This window comes from Microcaecilia unicolor, chromosome 14 (genome assembly GCF_901765095.1).
Source record: "Microcaecilia unicolor chromosome 14, aMicUni1.1, whole genome shotgun sequence".
NCBI classification, from domain to species: Eukaryota; Metazoa; Chordata; class Amphibia; order Gymnophiona; family Siphonopidae; genus Microcaecilia; species Microcaecilia unicolor.
Genome location: NC_044044.1, coordinates 47,636,720 through 47,652,672, shown reverse-complemented (window position 1 = coordinate 47,652,672; position 15,953 = coordinate 47,636,720). Strand labels below are relative to the sequence as shown.

The following is a 15,953-nucleotide window of genomic DNA, read 5'->3' as shown; positions in this document are numbered from 1 at the left end:
CGCCTAAAACACGCAGTAGAAAATATTTTCTATTTTCTACCACGTGGCGCTTACCCGGCGATAATCAGCAGTTTATGCGCATTAAACCCTTACCGCCTGGTTAGTGCGTGAGACCTTAATGCTAAGTCAATGGGTGGTGGTAAAGTCTCAGGCTGAAAATGTATACGCCGGTTTTAATTTTGCCACACGTCCATTTTCTGGCGCAAAAAATGCCTTTTTTCCAGGCATGCTGAGGAAATGGACCAGCGAGCGTTCAAAACACACGCCTACACCAGCGCACCCCACTTGTAGGCACGCCTTAGTAAAAGGGCCCCATAGAAAATGATGGCAGATAAAGACCATAAGGCCTATCCTGTCTGCCCTTCCATATCATCTACTATAAGTACATAAGTAATGCCACACTGGGAAAAGACCAAGGGTCCATCGAGCCCAGCATCCTGTCCACGACAGCGGCCAATCCAGGCCAAGGGCACCTGGCAAGGAACTTCTGCTCAGATCAGTTCCCCTGAAGACGCCAATATCTCGGCGAAACATGGCCCATGTAGGAAACCATGAACATTGAACAATGGACACTAGATTGGTGAAGTCACTGAGTGATTTTGAATTATAAACGTTTTACACCGATCCGGGGCTCGCATCATTTCTTGAACTGCAACATCCCACTGAATATGCAAAGCAGGCTTCCCTCCTAAGTCAACTCAAGCTAAGTAGCTGATTCTTTTTTTGAGACTGTTACAATCTGGTACACCATAATCGGCAGGAGTGGAGGTAGGGAGTGCTATGATGGTAGAATGGTGTTTTTACATATCACGAGTCTTTGGGTCGCTGTAATACACCAAAAAAAACTAAGCACAAATCATAATTTTATATTTTATAGATATTTTTAGCATTAAAAATTTCTCACACAAAAACTTATGTTATGGGAATCCCGGGGGGGCAAGACTTTCGCCAAAAAGGCAGTTGAGATTTTTGACCATATAGCAGCAATATTTAAACAAAGTATCTCCAAGAGCACGTAGCCAAGTCCTGAATAGATTACCATGGGGATCCCCGGAGAGAAAAGAGCCTTAAAGATTGGTTTATGCATGCAGGACTTGGGAGGGTGGGTGGGATAATAGGAGTGGGGATGGGAAGGAAGGAAGGGAGGGTGAGAAAGGGTCTAGGCATATGGAAATTGTTGAATTGTTTACGTGGTTGGATCCTTAATAACAAGTGTTGGGAATGATGCAGTAGGTGGAGTTGGGATAGAGGTGGGGCAGGAGGGAGGGGAGAAAAATGTTAAAACTATTGATGGCGAGCCCAATATATGGTGCTCATTAAGTTGAGATGTGTCTAACTTGGTGTAAACTGAGCTTGTCGGTTGTATTTTCTGTTGTGTTATCAATAAAAAATTGTTGAAACATACAAAATTTCTCAAAGAAATTTTTACACACTTTTGATAATATACTTTCTTTGGTTTCTTTAATATTTTTCAGCTTTACTGACTAGAAACCGAAATTCTCTTAAAACCCAGAATATTTAAGAAGATTAAATTTGAACTGCCAGACCCTCGACCATTCTTCTAACGTTCGGAGATCCCTTCTCATCGTCTCTACTCCCTCCAGGGTATCCACTCTATTGGCTATTTTCGTGTCATCCGCAAAAGGCACACCTTTCCTTCCAACCCTTCAGCAATATCTCCCACAAATATATTAAACAGAATAGGCCCCAGCACCGGACCCCTGAGGAACTCCACTGCTCACCTTCCTTTCCTCTGAGCGGATTCCATTTACCACCACCCTCTGCCACCTGTCAGTCAACCAGTTTCTTATCCATTTTTTGTACCAAGTTTGACCTACACTATGTAAAAAAAAAAAACTGCCCTGCGTTCAACTTGTGAGAAAAGCCTGTGCTAAATCCAAGGCGAGTTACATTCAACTACAGGGAGGTATGTTCCTGTGCTCAGAGAGGTCACAGTAAGTTTGTACAGGCAAGGGATGGTTAAAAAAGGTCGAGAAGTATTTTTTCACAGAGTGGGTGGTGGATATGTGGAATGCACTCCCGTGGGAGGTGGTGGAGATGAAAACGGTAATGGAATTTACGTGTGCATGGGATAAACACAAAGGAATCCTGTTTAGAAGGAATGGTTCCATGGAATCTTACTGGAGATTGGGTGGCGATGCCGGTAATTGGGAAACAAAATGGGAGCTGGGCAGACTTCTACGGTCTATGGGTCTATGCCACAACTGTGACTGAATAGACAGGGATGGGCTGGAGTGTAAATTTTAAGGGGGTTCAACATTAGCTTCAGAACAGTGCTGGACAGACTTCTACAGTCTGTGCCTGAGAATGGCAAGGACAAATCAAACTCTGGTATAAAGTATCACATGTAAATGAGTTTATGTTGTTGGGCAGACTGGATGGACCGTACAGGTCCTTTATCTGCCATCATTTACTCTGTTACTCTTTGGGGTTCTAGATGGAATGTTGCTAACTGGGATTTCGGAATCTTGTAACTCTTTAGGATTCCGGAATCTTCAGAACTTTTAGTAAAAGAACAGTGCTGGGCAGACTTCTACGGTCTACGTCTACACTCTGATCGAGACTGAATAGATAGGGATGGGCTGGAGTGTAAATTTTAAGGGGCTTCGATGTTAGCTTCAGAACTTTGTGCCAAATCAAACTCGGGTATAAATATAAAGTATCACATACCATGTAACTGAGTTTATGGGTGTTGTGCAGACTGGATGGACCATGTACAGGTTTTTATCTGCTGTCATTTGCTAACTATATGCTACTGTGTTAAATACTACTACGACTACTACTTAACATTTCTACAGCGCTACTAGGGTTACGCAGCGCTGTACAAATTAACAATTAAGGACGGTCCCTGCTCGGAAGAGCTTACAATCTAGTGGACGAAATGTCAAGTTGGGGTAGCTAAGTTTCCTGAGAAGTGGTGTAGTGATTAGGAGCCGAAGGCGACATTGAAGAGGTGGGCTTTGAGCATTGATTTGAAGATGGGTAGGGAGGGGGCACGGCGTATGGGCTCAGGGAGTGTGTTCCAGGCATGGGGTGAGGCGAGATAGAAGGGACGGAGCTGGGAGTTGGTGGAGAAGGGCTGGCCCAAGATCATGAGGAGCCACATCAGAATTTTGTTCTCGTGTTATTTATATAAAAGCTTCAATCACTGCACAACAAAAAAATAAAAGTTACACTTATTGCAATAACATTTTTTTTTATTGAATTTGGTAATATAGGTGTAACAAAACATTGATGAAATTAGAATAGGCACAAACATGCAATCATGTGCACAAAGAGAGTTGTGCTCTGGGTCCATATCTCAAAGTATATCATGTACAAAATGTTATTCATAATAACTTTCTTCGCCTGTGTTGATCACTGTTGGCATCATTAAGCTCTTCTTCCCCTCCTGGGTGACTATGAATGCCAGGGGGGGGGGAGGGGAGATTCCCTGGCTGTCACTGCTTCTAAAGGGCATTTGGGTTAGCAAGGATTCATGCACCGCAGTTGCCTCCGTCCCTGCTTCCCGGTGCATCATTACAAACCTGCAAATCATAACCCCAGCCCGCGCGCGACCCCCTTAAACCGCGACATCCGCCGCTCATACCAAGCAGAGCCTGGCCCTGACGTCACATCCGGGCGGTGCAGGCGCTTTCTGCGCAAGCGCCTCCACACCACCAAGCCGAACCTTCAAACAGGTGGCTGGAGCGAGAGGGCTGGGGGGAGGGGTTCGAGGTCTCTAACCTGCATTGAAAGGAAGCTCCGCCTCCCCTTCGCGTCTCGTTTCGTCACAGTCGTCGAGCAGCCGTCAGCGTCCCTCACGTCTTGCGAACGTGCCCCTCCCCCGCCCCACGCCTCTTCAGCCTCCTCCGCAGAGCGAGGGCGGAAGTGAGGCCAGGGAATGGGGCGGGGCTTCGGCTGCTGGCGGCTCGTGAGGGGGGTGAGGTCGTGACGGCGCGTAACCGGAAGTGGCATTAAAAAGCGGTGGCACTTCCTGCTTGTGTGTGTGAGGAACGCTGGAGAGGAGTTCGGCGCTGAGGCCCGTGGAGCAGGTGAGATTGGGATTCTCGGCCTGAAGAACAGCCGAGGAGCAGTTTGGGTCCCGAGTGCCTCCACCGTCTGTCTTATCCCCCCCCCCCATGTGCTGACTTATCTATTCCCTCGGCGTTTAGCTCTTCCTCCTCTGGTCTTTGCCTCCAACTCCCCTCTCCTCCCTCCGTCCTTAAGTCCTGCTTATTCCCTGCTCTCAAATGATACACGTCTCGTGTGCCAGGCAGTTTTTCTCTCTCTCTTTCCCTCTCCCCGTTTTTCCGTTTGTCAGATTCTTCTAACCCATTCCATCAACCTGTCAGATTCTCCCCCCCCCCCCCATCTACTGGCAGGTTCAACTAACCTCCCCACCCCCATCTTTGTCTGGTTCTTCTATCCCCTCCCCCCATCCGTCGGCCACATTCTTCTAACCCCCCCCCCCCCCCCCACCCGCCCATCTTTCTGTTTGTCAGATTCTTTTGTCCCCTGCTGTCTTGGTTAGATTTTTCTTGTCCCCTCTTCTGTTGGATTTTTCTGTCCATCTCATCCCTCCCGTTTGCCATATTCATCTGTCCGTCAGATTCTTCTGGCCGTCTCCCCACCTTGTCTGTCTGTCAGATTCTTCTGTCCGCCTCGTCTTCCCCCACCCCCTTGTCTGTCAGATTCTTCTGTCCGTCTCGTCGTCCCCCACCCCCTTGTCTGTCAGATTCTTCTGTCCGTCTCGTCGTCCCCCACCCCCTTGTCTGTCTGTCAGATTCTTCTGTCCGTCTCCCCACCTTGTCTGTCTGTCAGATTCTTCTGCCCGCCTCGTCTTCCCCCACCCCCTTGTCTGTCTGTCAGATTCTTCTGCCCGCCTCGTCTTCCCCCACCCCCTTGTCTGTCTGTCAGATTCTTCTGTCCGTCTCGTCTTCCCCCACCCCCTTGTCTGTCAGATTCTTCTGTCCGTCTCGTCTTCCCCCACCCCCTTGTCTGTCAGATTCTTCTGCCCGCCTCGTCTTCCCCCCACCCCCTTGTCTGTCTGTCAGATTCTTCTGCCCGTCTCGTCTTCCCCCACCCCCTTGTCTGTCTGTCAGATTCTTCTGCCCGCCTCGTCTTCCCCCACCCCCTTGTCTGTCTGTCAGATTCTTCTGCCCGCCTCGTCTTCCCCCACCCCCTTGTCTGTCAGATTCTTCTGTCCGTCTCGTCGTCCCCCACCCCCTTGTCTGTCAGATTCTTCTGTCCGTCTCGTCTTCCCCCACCCCCTTGTCTGTCTGTCAGATTCTTCTGTCCGCCTCGTCTTCCCCCCCACCCCCTTGTCTGTCAGATTCTTCTGCCCGTCTTGTCTTCCCCCACCCCCTTGTCTGTCAGATTCTTCTGTCCGTCTCGTCTTCCCCCACCCCCTTGTCTGTCAGATTCTTCTGTCCGCCTCGTCTTCCCCCACCCCCTTGTCTGCCTGTCAGATTCTTCTGCCCGCCTCGTCTTCCCCCACCCCCTTGTCTGTCAGATTCTTCTGCCCGCCTCGTCTTCCCCCACCCCCTTGTCTGTCTGTCAGATTCTTCTGCCCGCCTCGTCTTCCCCCCACCCCCTTGTCTGTCTGTCAGATTCTTCTGTCCGCCTCGTCTTCCCCCACCCCCTTGTCTGTCTGTCAGATTCTTCTGTCCGCCTCGTCTTCCCCCCCACCCCCTTGTCTGTCAGATTCTTCTGCCCGTCTCGTCTTCCCCCACCCCCTTGTCTGTCAGATTCTTCTGTCCGTCTCGTCTTCCCCCCACCCCCTTGTCTGTCAGATTCTTCTGTCCGCCTCGTCTTCCCCCACCCCCTTGTCTGTCTGTCAGATTCTTCTGCCCGCCTCGTCTTCCCCCACCCCCTTGTCTGTCTGTCAGATTCTTCTGCCCGCCTCGTCTTCCCCCACCCCCTTGTCTGTCTGTCAGATTCTTCTGCCCGCCTCGTCTTCCCCCCACCCCCTTGTCTGTCTGTCAGATTCTTCTGTCCGCCTCGTCTTCCCCCACCCCCTTGTCTGTCTGTCAGATTCTTCTGCCCGCCTCGTCTTCCCCCACCCCCTTGTCTGTCTGTCAGATTCTTCTGCCCGCCTCGTCTTCCCCCACCCCCTTGTCTGTCTGTCAGATTCTTCTGCCCGCCTCGTCTTCCCCCACCCCCTTGTCTGTCTGTCAGATTCTTCTGCCCGCCTCGTCTTCCCCCACCCCCTTGTCTGTCTGTCAGATTCTTCTGCCCGCCTCGTCTTCCCCCACCCCCTTGTCTGTCTGTCAGATTCTTCTGCCCGCCTCGTCTTCCCCCACCCCCTTGTCTGTCTGTCAGATTCTTCTGCCCGCCTCGTCTTCCCCCCTCCCCCTTGTCTGTCTGTCAGATTCTTCTGCCCGCCTCGTCTTCCCCCACCCCCTTGTCTGTCTGTCAGATTCTTCTGTCCGCCTCGTCTTCCCCCCACCCCCTTGTCTGTCTGTCAGATTCTTCTGTCCGCCTCGTCTTCCCCCCACCCCCTTGTCTGTCTGTCAGATTCTTCTGTCCGCCTCGTCTTCCCCCCACCCCCTTGTCTGTCTGTCAGATTCTTCTGTCCGCCTCGTCTTCCCCCCCACCCCCTTGTCTGTCTGTCAGATTCTTCTGTCCGCCTCGTCTTCCCCCCCCACCCCTTGTCTGTCTGTCAGATTCTTCTGTCCGCCTCGTCTTCCCCCCCACCCCCTTGTCTGTCTGTCAGATTCTTCTGTCCGCCTCGTCTTCCCCCCCACCCCCTTGTCTGTCTGTCAGATTCTTCTGTCCGCCTCGTCTTCCCCCCACCCCCTTGTCTGTCTGTCAGATTCTTCTGTCCGCCTCGTCTTCCCCCCCACCCCCTTGTCTGTCTGTCAGATTCTTCTGTCCGCCTCGTCTTCCCCCACCCCCTTGTCTGTCTGTCAGATTCTTCTGTCCGCCTCGCCTTCCCCCACCCCCTTGTCTGTCTGTCAGATTCTTCTGTCCGCCCCACCCACCCCCTTGTCTGTCTGTCTCAGATTTTTCTGCCCATCTCCTCTCCCTCCCAATATATGTCTGCCTGCCTCTCTGACCCCTCCCTCCCCCATCTTTCTCCCCCTCTGGGAATCTGGCAGATTCCACCTCCTCCCCCCTATTTCTTTCTGTATTCTGCTCCCTCGCTCACCGTTTGAGGCTTTGGGGAACCGTTCGGAAACCCTTCTTGTGGTGGTGGGTGGCAACATGTGTTTGGCATCTCTAGCTCCCCATTCTCCTCCCAGGCTGGCTCTGTTATTATTTCCAGGCATCCCTGCTGAGATTTTCAGGCTCCAGTTTGGGTTATTTTTAGACATCTTGGTTTCATGATGCAGGGAAATTCTCACAATTGGATCCTGCTATTGTTTTTTTCTTCCTTTGCAGAACTGAAACTTTGCTATTTTAGTTGTCCTACTGTGTTGGGGGGTGGGCGGAGATGTTTCTCTTCTCCTACTGAACTGTACTAGGAAAAGGATAAAAAAAAAATCTTCCAGATTGACCCCTGAAGGCCAGGCACAGGCTGTTAAGTAACATTTCTCCATATGTTATACAATGGTAGAATGGAGAGCAAACAGCAGGCCACCAGATTTCTTGAGCAAAAGGTTTTTGCTCCAGTGAGTAGCATCAAAACAAATATTCATGTACTGGTTACTTAAGTCTTTCATATGCAATTTATTTATTTATTTTGACATTTACACCCCACATTATCCTGAACATACTCGAGTTCAGTGTGGCTAACAGTAAATAAACAACAGACAAGGTTTACAAAGTCATAAACAAAATATCAACTATAGACCATGGATGGCCAGTTGCAATCTAAGATACGCTATTAATGGATAGAAACCTCTTGAAAATGAGAGTTTTTAGTCTTTTACACAGATTTAAGTTTTATGCTGTTTGTTTTTAAACAGCAGCGGGATAATATTCTGAAACTATTTCTTCTGCATTTTTCAGTGGTTTTAGAGCTTGCAAAATGTTCCATATGTGTCACCTTGGAAGTATTTGGTTTGCTGTTGAAGTCAGGGTAGGATTTCAGATTTGGAGGTGTAAGATTACAGGTTTTGAAAGTGAAATGCTACTTCTTTTCAGGATTTTTTGAGAAGAACTTTTGGTAAGAATCTCTACAGTGGGAATATTACTAAAGCTTCTGTACCGCTTTTCTAAAGGCACAAAGTTGGATACAACTGCTATAGTGTGTTGTGTGTTTAGATTTTATTACCTGAGATTTTGCGTGAAAAAATTAAGAGGCTCATTTTCAAAACACATAGACTTACAAAGTTACATTGGTTACTGTGAGATGTATTTTCAAAAGCACTTAGACTTACAACGTTCTATAGTAACCTATGGAAATTTGTAAGTCTGAGTGCTTTGAAAATGAGCCTCTATGGGACTCATTTTCAAAGCACTTGTCAGATGTACAGAGTATCATAGTAACATATAGTACTTTGAGTGTTTAAGTGCTTTGAAAATGAGCCCCCATGTAACTTTGTAAGTCAGTGTGCTTTGAAAATGAGCAATTTTTAAATGTACTTGTCAGGTTTCCTCTTAATATTTACCAGGCCTCTAACTCGTACCTGTGTCTACAAGCAAATGTTTTAAATATCTGGTTAAAGGAGTCATTCAGATTAAACCAAACGGTGTTGCTAGGAATATTTGAGCATTTTGCTATGGTTAAGTAATGTAATAGTGAGTTACAGGTGAATCAGCAGCAGATTCCTCAGCTAATGTATGTTTGGGACTCCTAATGATGGGAAGGGTTTGTCCTCATTTGGGTGTGATGCTAGGTTAGTCAAGAATCTAAGCAGGGAAATGCTTCCTTCAAATTGTTTTTTTTTGTCTTGTGGAATGGGAGCTGAAGAGTTACCTTGGCATGCAGTGTTAGAGTGTCTTTTTGTAGGTTGTGATTCCTTTTGAGACCTTTCAGAGCTCTTCAAGTGGCTGAAGAAAGGGCATGTGAAATACTGGAAGCTCTCACACTACAATTTTTTGGTTGGTCTTTCTAAAAGATCTCACAACCTACCATGACTCGAGTTTAGCTGTAGGAACAGTATGACTGCTGGGACTCTGTACTATTTTTCTGTAGAATGATATTTGAAGTGGACATCAGATCTTTTTATTATGTGGCATCGTTTTAATGGTCCATATTTTCTTTCTTCTATCAAACCTTTGTCTGAGGCTGGTATGTATGTCGATTAGATGATAGTGCGCTGCTCAAGGGCAGTTTTGAGTTTGGATACTTTTGAGGACCAAAAAAAAAAAACCAAGTTCCAATTAAGCAGTGATCATTCTTGTCTATGTTCGGCTTTTGGATTCCTATCTGACTGTCTCTCTAGATATCTCTCTGGATAACCCATTACCAATTAACCAGGCCTGACCCCACCACTGTTATCTCCTGTAATTGTTTATGAAAATGACTATGTTTGTCAGTTAAAGTGTGTCTGGATTTTATTGTCCTTCCTTATCTGTTCCTCTGGTTAGGATTTCAAGTTGGAAAGGAAGAGAACTACCCTGAGTCCTCAGTTTGGGTTTATTTATTTCTCCTTCCTGTCGCCTTCCCCGTTTCCAGCCAGCTCCCAATTGAGCTTTTGAAATCTGCTCTCTGATGAAAATGCTGACACCACAAATCTGAATTAAAATCACATTGTGTTAAGTATGTATTTTCTTGTTGCATGAAGTCCAATTTAGTTAAATATTTGCTGATGCAAAAATACAATTTAAAAAAGCATCCCCGGGTGTAGAAATGTTTGACAAGCCAGCCACCGCCAGCATTGTCTGAATTGTGGAATTTTTTTCCTGATATATATTTTTTATTTGCTTTGATTCTTTGCTCGCCATCTGCCTTCCTTTGCTGTGCGTCTCTCTGTTTCTATTCTTTCTCTGTTCTCGGCCTCTATTCCCATCTTCCTTCATGCTAGACTCTTCTGTAATGTAGTGTATTAGCCAACTGAACGGGCATCTCCAGTTCATTTTGCTCTGTTGAACGTATGTACTTCTCTAAGAACCCCCCCCCCCCCTCTAATTCTATGCATGCAATAGGCAAAACCAGGGCAGGGTCAGACCATTGGATTGAAATGGGCCACAATGGAAGACCTAGCCAATGGTTTCACAAGCTCTGCCACAGACATGAGAGCCCAGTAGTGACAGCCCCTTGGTCATTGGATCTAACATCAGATTTTAGGTGATCTGCTGTCTGAGCTTTTACCAGACCTTGGTGAAAGTGTCTTGCTTCAAGGTTTATGCTCTGGACTGTATTGGCAGGGATGGGTTGGTTTTTTTTTTTTTTTTAACCTTGTTGAAATGCAGCATCGGGATCCTAAGAGAAGCCATGTGGGTAAGGCCAAAGATCCATCAAGAATAACATCCTAGTTACTAGGAAATAATCCTGCAGATCTCAAAGCATCTTAAGTTCTTTATGGCTTATCACCTTAGAGAAAAGAGAACTGACAGAGGACACGATAGAAGTTTGTAAACCCATGGTCAAGGTGGAACTTATAAGGAAAGGGGATAGAATTTGATATACCACATTTCTGTGGTTACAATCAGAGCGGTTCACATATTATATACAGGTACTTTATTTTGTACCTGGGATAGTGGAGGGTTAAGTGACTTGCCCAGAGTCGCAAGGAACTGAGGTGGGAATCGAACCCGTTGTCAGGCCACTGCACTATTTCTACCTTCAAACTATACAAGGTAGAAAATGACACTGGGACGGGGACCCGCGGTAACCATGGGGATGAGGACAGAGCCCATGGGCACAGGGACAAACTTTGTCCCCGTATCACTTTCTGCTTTGAAGCCTGTTAATGAACTGGACTGTTATTTATGTTTGAGTGATGCAGACTTTGATTTTTTTTGGAACATGCTGGCCACAACTAGCAACATTTTCATGGGGGATCCTGTACATCCTGCTACCAGCACATCTTCTATTGCAGGAAGGATTTTGGAAGGCAGGAGAGCTAGACTGAATCCTGAGATTGTTGGTGACTTCTTGTACATCCACAAAATAAAAAATCATAACAATGCTTCATAGAGCATATTTCTCCCCCGCTAGGGCATGCAGAGTGGGTTGTATTTTGTAGTCCTGGACATTTTAACAAGGTAGATTAGGGTTCTTTGAGCTAGTAGAAGCCAGCTATTGTTGGGGTTGGAAGGGTAGAGGGTGGGGGTTATTATAGATGCTCATTGTTATTACTGTTTTCTGTTTGCAATTTATACACAACAGTTGCACAGCATATTGTTCCTTTTTATAGTTTAGTAAAAAGTTTTAAATATAAAATCGTAAGTGTTCAAGGCTTCTGCAGATGAAGACAGAGCCCACGGGGATGGGATGGAGCAGAGACAGAGACGGGGTCTATGGGGGATGGGACAGGGACAAACTTAGTCCCCATGTCATTCTCTAATACCAGGACAGGGGATGCTCATGAAACTAACAGATTTAAAATAAGTTGAAGAAATCCTTGCTCAAAGCCCACCTCTTCAATGTCGCTTTCGGCACCTAACCATTATTCATCTATTCAGGAAATCTAGACTGCCCCAATTTGATTGACTGCACTTTTTTGTCCTTTAGATTGTAAGTTCCTTCGAGCAGGGACTGTCCTCTGTGTTAAATTGTATAGCGCTGCGTAACCCTGGTAGCGCTTTATAAATGTTTAGTAGTAGTAGGGTTTTTTTTTGGGGGGGGGGGGGCTTACCCACTGAACAATCAAACTGGAATTTTGTCAGAGGATACAGCCAGACATTTAACACAGCTAAGTTTAGAAGAGGTTTGGACAAATTCCTTGAGGAGAAGTCCATAAATAATTAGCCAGGTAAATCTTAGAATGCTACCACTCATCTCGGGGAGGGAACTGCAGGAAATGATCTATTTCTTTTTAAAATGTACAGTATAGCCCTGGCTAGATAAGTCTGTTAATCATATGGGGAAACGAATTGTGTGTTGTCAGATATCTGTGCTAAATGTTGCATGAGATTTTATGTAAACACCTAGTACTGTACATCTTTAGAAGTCAAACTCTGTTGCTTTGATGTGCTGTAAGAAAAGAGGTCCTGCAGAAGAGCCAGTACCGAGAGCGTTTCTAGGAACGGAGGCCGTGGTTTCCTACTGTGGCATTCACAACCTTTACATTCTTAAGGCTCCGTCTCCTCACTTCTGTCAGGCAGGGTTGCTGTTTACCTGTGTAAATATTGCAGAGAGGAATATCAGGAAGGGAGTATACATCTCAAAGGAACTCGCTGCACCCCCGCAGCTTTCGTTTGTCACACACCTTGGAAATGGCCACATGTTCCTTAAGTCAATAACACAGACATTAAGCTAGGTATAACTCTCTGTTCTCTCTCTTTATCTGAAGAAACAAAACACCAGTGGTGTGGCTGTCTGCACCTGTGCAACGATTTCCCTACAATCTGTACTTCACATGGTTTGAAGCGTACCTTGGTTGGCACTTGACTTTAGTAATGTATCAGATGCCAAGGTGGGTGTGAGACTTGCTTGGAAGAGGACCCTTATTTAATATCCTACATCTGCTCTACAGTTTGACCTGGCTGTGTTTCTGAATGCCTTTTGGATGCACTGGCATTGTTCTGTTTTGAATTTGATCTGAAATGTCTTTAGATCAGCTGCTTGGTAGGGGGAAGGAGTGGGGTGAGCTTGGGGTTTTTCAGTACTCCGAGGACAAGCAGACCTTGTTAGTCTCACATGTGGGTGATGTCATCCAGCAGAGCCCGGTGCGGACGCTGATGCGCTAGAAACGTAGTAAGTTCTAATAACGTCCATCACGCATGCGCTGGTGCCTTCTTGCCCGACACTCAAGTGCGGGTCCTCTAGTCTTGTTTTTCCTCAGGACTGAGAGGACACATCTTCCGTTCTCTGCCTCCTGCTGTGTTTTCGATTTTGAAGTGCCTTCCCGTTCAGGTATTTCTTTTTTTCTTCAGTTTTGTTTTTTTCTTTTACCTTTTTCAGTATTTTTCTCTTCCCTCTGTTTTTTTTTTGTAGTTTTTTTTCCAGCACTTTTAAGTTTTCTTTCTTTTTCGTGTGTGGAAGCGCGTTTGATGTCCCAGAAGACTCCCATTGGCTTCAAGCGCTGCACTAAATGCAGGCACGTGATATCTGCCATGTGCACGCACAATTGGCGCTTGGGGTGCCTTGGGCCAGATCGTGGCTTCTCTGTTTGTGATATTTGCATATGCAGGCAAGAACCCGGAGAATGCGACTGGCTCAAAAGAAGCAACCTTTTGGCTCTTCAAAGGCCAGACCATCAACTTCGGCACCGGCGGCATCAACCTTCATGGTTGCTCCGACTCCGGCATCCACTGGGATTGGCACATGCATCAAGTGGGTCTTCACCTGTATCAACCCTGGGTGCTGTTAGGCCCCGGAACCGGTCAGCATCAGACCCAACATCGAGGACCCGCGAGGATTTGACTTCGTCCTCATCAGCACTGGGAGATCGGGGCTCTGTGCATCAGGGGAAGCCCAAGAAGCATAAGCACTGGTGTTCCTCAACACACAGTACCGGGAGCCCCAGGGCATTGGTGGATTCGATACCCAAGAAGCGCCAACACTTGGAGGCACGCTCTCCCTCCTTGGAAGAGGTGCCGGTATGTGAGTCACTAAACAGCCCAGCCCCCGCCACCGGTTCGTCACAGACTTCTTTTCAGGCTGCCTCTGCCCTGTCTTCCACGACTTCGCTGATGTCCATCTTCAGTGAGTGGTTCCATAGCATTCTCCGGGAGGAGCTGATGCAGTTGCTGCAAGGGGTTCTCGCTTTGTCATCGAGGGTGCTTGCACCGTGGCCAGAACAGCATTTCCTGAATTGGCATCAAAGACCTCCTCCAAATAGCCTTCCGAGAGCATCGTTCATCTCTCTGCACAAGCAGGTACTTGCAGAGGAACTCTCTACCTTTCTACAGGCCCACACGGTTGAACCTGTACCACCAGGGGAAGAATGGAAGGGATTCTATTCTAGGTACTTCCTTGTGACCAAGAAGACAGGGTGATATCGGCCCATCCTAAACCGGAGGGCCCTGAACAAATCTTTGGTGAAAGAAAAGTTCAGGATGATTTCCCTGGACAGCCTACTTCCTCTCATTCAGGCAAATGATTGGCTATGCTCTCTAGACTTAAAGGATGTCTATACCCACATTTGGATACTTCCCAGTAACAGGAAGTATCTCAGATTTCGAATGGGGAAGCACCACTTCCAGTATCACATTCTGCCATTTGGCTTAGCATTTGCACCCAAATTTTTCACCACATGTCTGGTGGTAGTCACAGCATTTCTACACAGACTAGGGGTGTATGTGTTTTCTGGAGTAGTGGAGGAGTAGCCTAGTGGTTAGTGCAGCAAACTTTGATCCTGGGGAACTGAGTTTGATTCTCACTGCAGCTGCTTGTGATTCTGGGCAAATCACTTAACCATCCATTGCCCCAGGTACAAAATAAGTACCTGTATATAATATATAAACCACTTTGATTGTAACCACAGAAAGGCGGTATATCAAGTCCTTTCCCCTTATTTGACAATTGAGGAACCAAGGAGTCAATGCGGGTGTTGGAGGAATTGGAGCTTCTGGAGTTTGTAATCAATTACCACAAGTCCCATCTACAGCCAGTTGGTGTACCCATCTACAGCCAGTTGGTGTACATAGATGCTCTGCTAGATTCAGTGCAGGCTCAAGCCTTCCTCCCTCAAGTGAGAGTGGATACCCTAGTAACGCTTGCCTCACAGGTCAGCGCCAGTCAGGTGTCAGCTCAGCAAATGTTGAGATTGATGGGCCACATGACCTCCACAGTGCATGTCACACCTGTGGCATGGCTTCAGTTAAGAGCGACCCAGTGGACAACGGGGAAGCTAAAGGGTGTCATTCGTATTCCACCAGAGCTGGCTCACAGCAATTTAACCCTGGGACTACCATTCCAAATGTCACCACCTTAAAAGGTGTAGACCACAGATGCAGCCAGCCTGGGTAGGGGAGCTCCTGTAGATTGGTTTTCATAGTCATGGTCGGTGGTCTGTTCAGGAGGATCAGTTCCACATTAATCTCCTTGAGTTACGGGCCATTTGAAATGCTCTAAATGCTTTCAGAGATCGACTCCAGAATCAAGTTGTACTCATTTAAACAGCCAGATTGCAGTTTTCTGTATTGACAAGTGGGGATATGGGATCCTACCCCTTGTGTCAGGAAGCGGTGGGCATCCGTCAGTGGGCTCTATTTCACAGTATGGACCTCTGTGCTACTTACCTGCCCGGCAAGAACAACTGTCTGGCAGACAGACTGAGCAGGATATTTCAACTTCACAAGTGATCTCTCAACATAGGCATAGCTTGGAAGATCTTCTGAGAGTGGGGCACCCCCTCGGTGGATCTTTTTGCCACTCACCTCAACAACAAGGTCTCTTAGTTCTCCATTGGAGGCAAGATCTCCTATACGCGTATCCTCCCATACCTCTCATAGAGAAGACTGCTGAAACTCAGGCAAAACCAGGATCCATGATTCTTACTGGCCACAGCAGATCTGATGACTTGTTCTGGAGTGATCCTCTGAAGATCCGTGGAGATTGTTTCCGACCCTCATCACGCAGAACGAGGGGTCCCTTCTGCATACCAACCTCCAATCTCTGTCCCTCATGGCTTGGTTGTTGACAGCGTACAATTCAAACACTTTGGGTTGCCTGAGGATGTCTCCAGTATCTTGTTTGCTTCCAGAAAAGATTCCACTAAGTGGTGTTGCTCTTTTAAATTCAAAGGTTTGCCGTCTGATGTGCGGGCAAGGCCCTAGATCCCTTCTCTTACCCTACACAAAAACTGTTTGAGTATATCCTGCACCTCTCTGAGTCTGGTTTAAAAGCCAGCTCTGAAAGGGTTCATCTCTGTGCAATTGGTGCGGATCATCACCATGTAGGAGGAGGTGAATCCATCTCTGTACAGTCTTTAGTTGTTCACTTCATGAGA

The 15,953-nt window shown here is 47.2% G+C and overlaps 1 protein-coding gene across 2 annotated transcripts in view; it reads left to right on the top strand.

The window, feature by feature from the left end:
* The first annotated feature begins 3,984 nt into the window (after positions 1-3,984).
* Positions 3,985-15,953, top strand: part of ETV3 (ETS variant transcription factor 3) — a 45,498-nt gene continuing 33,529 nt past the window's right edge. Inside the window, exon 1 of one of the 2 annotated variants that reach the window (XM_030186331.1) lies at positions 3,985-4,055. The gene's annotated coding sequence lies outside the window, so the exon portion shown is untranslated. Of the gene's footprint in view, positions 4,056-9,538; positions 9,653-15,953 lie in introns of those variants that run through there. The other variant, XM_030186332.1, reaches the window with a different exon arrangement.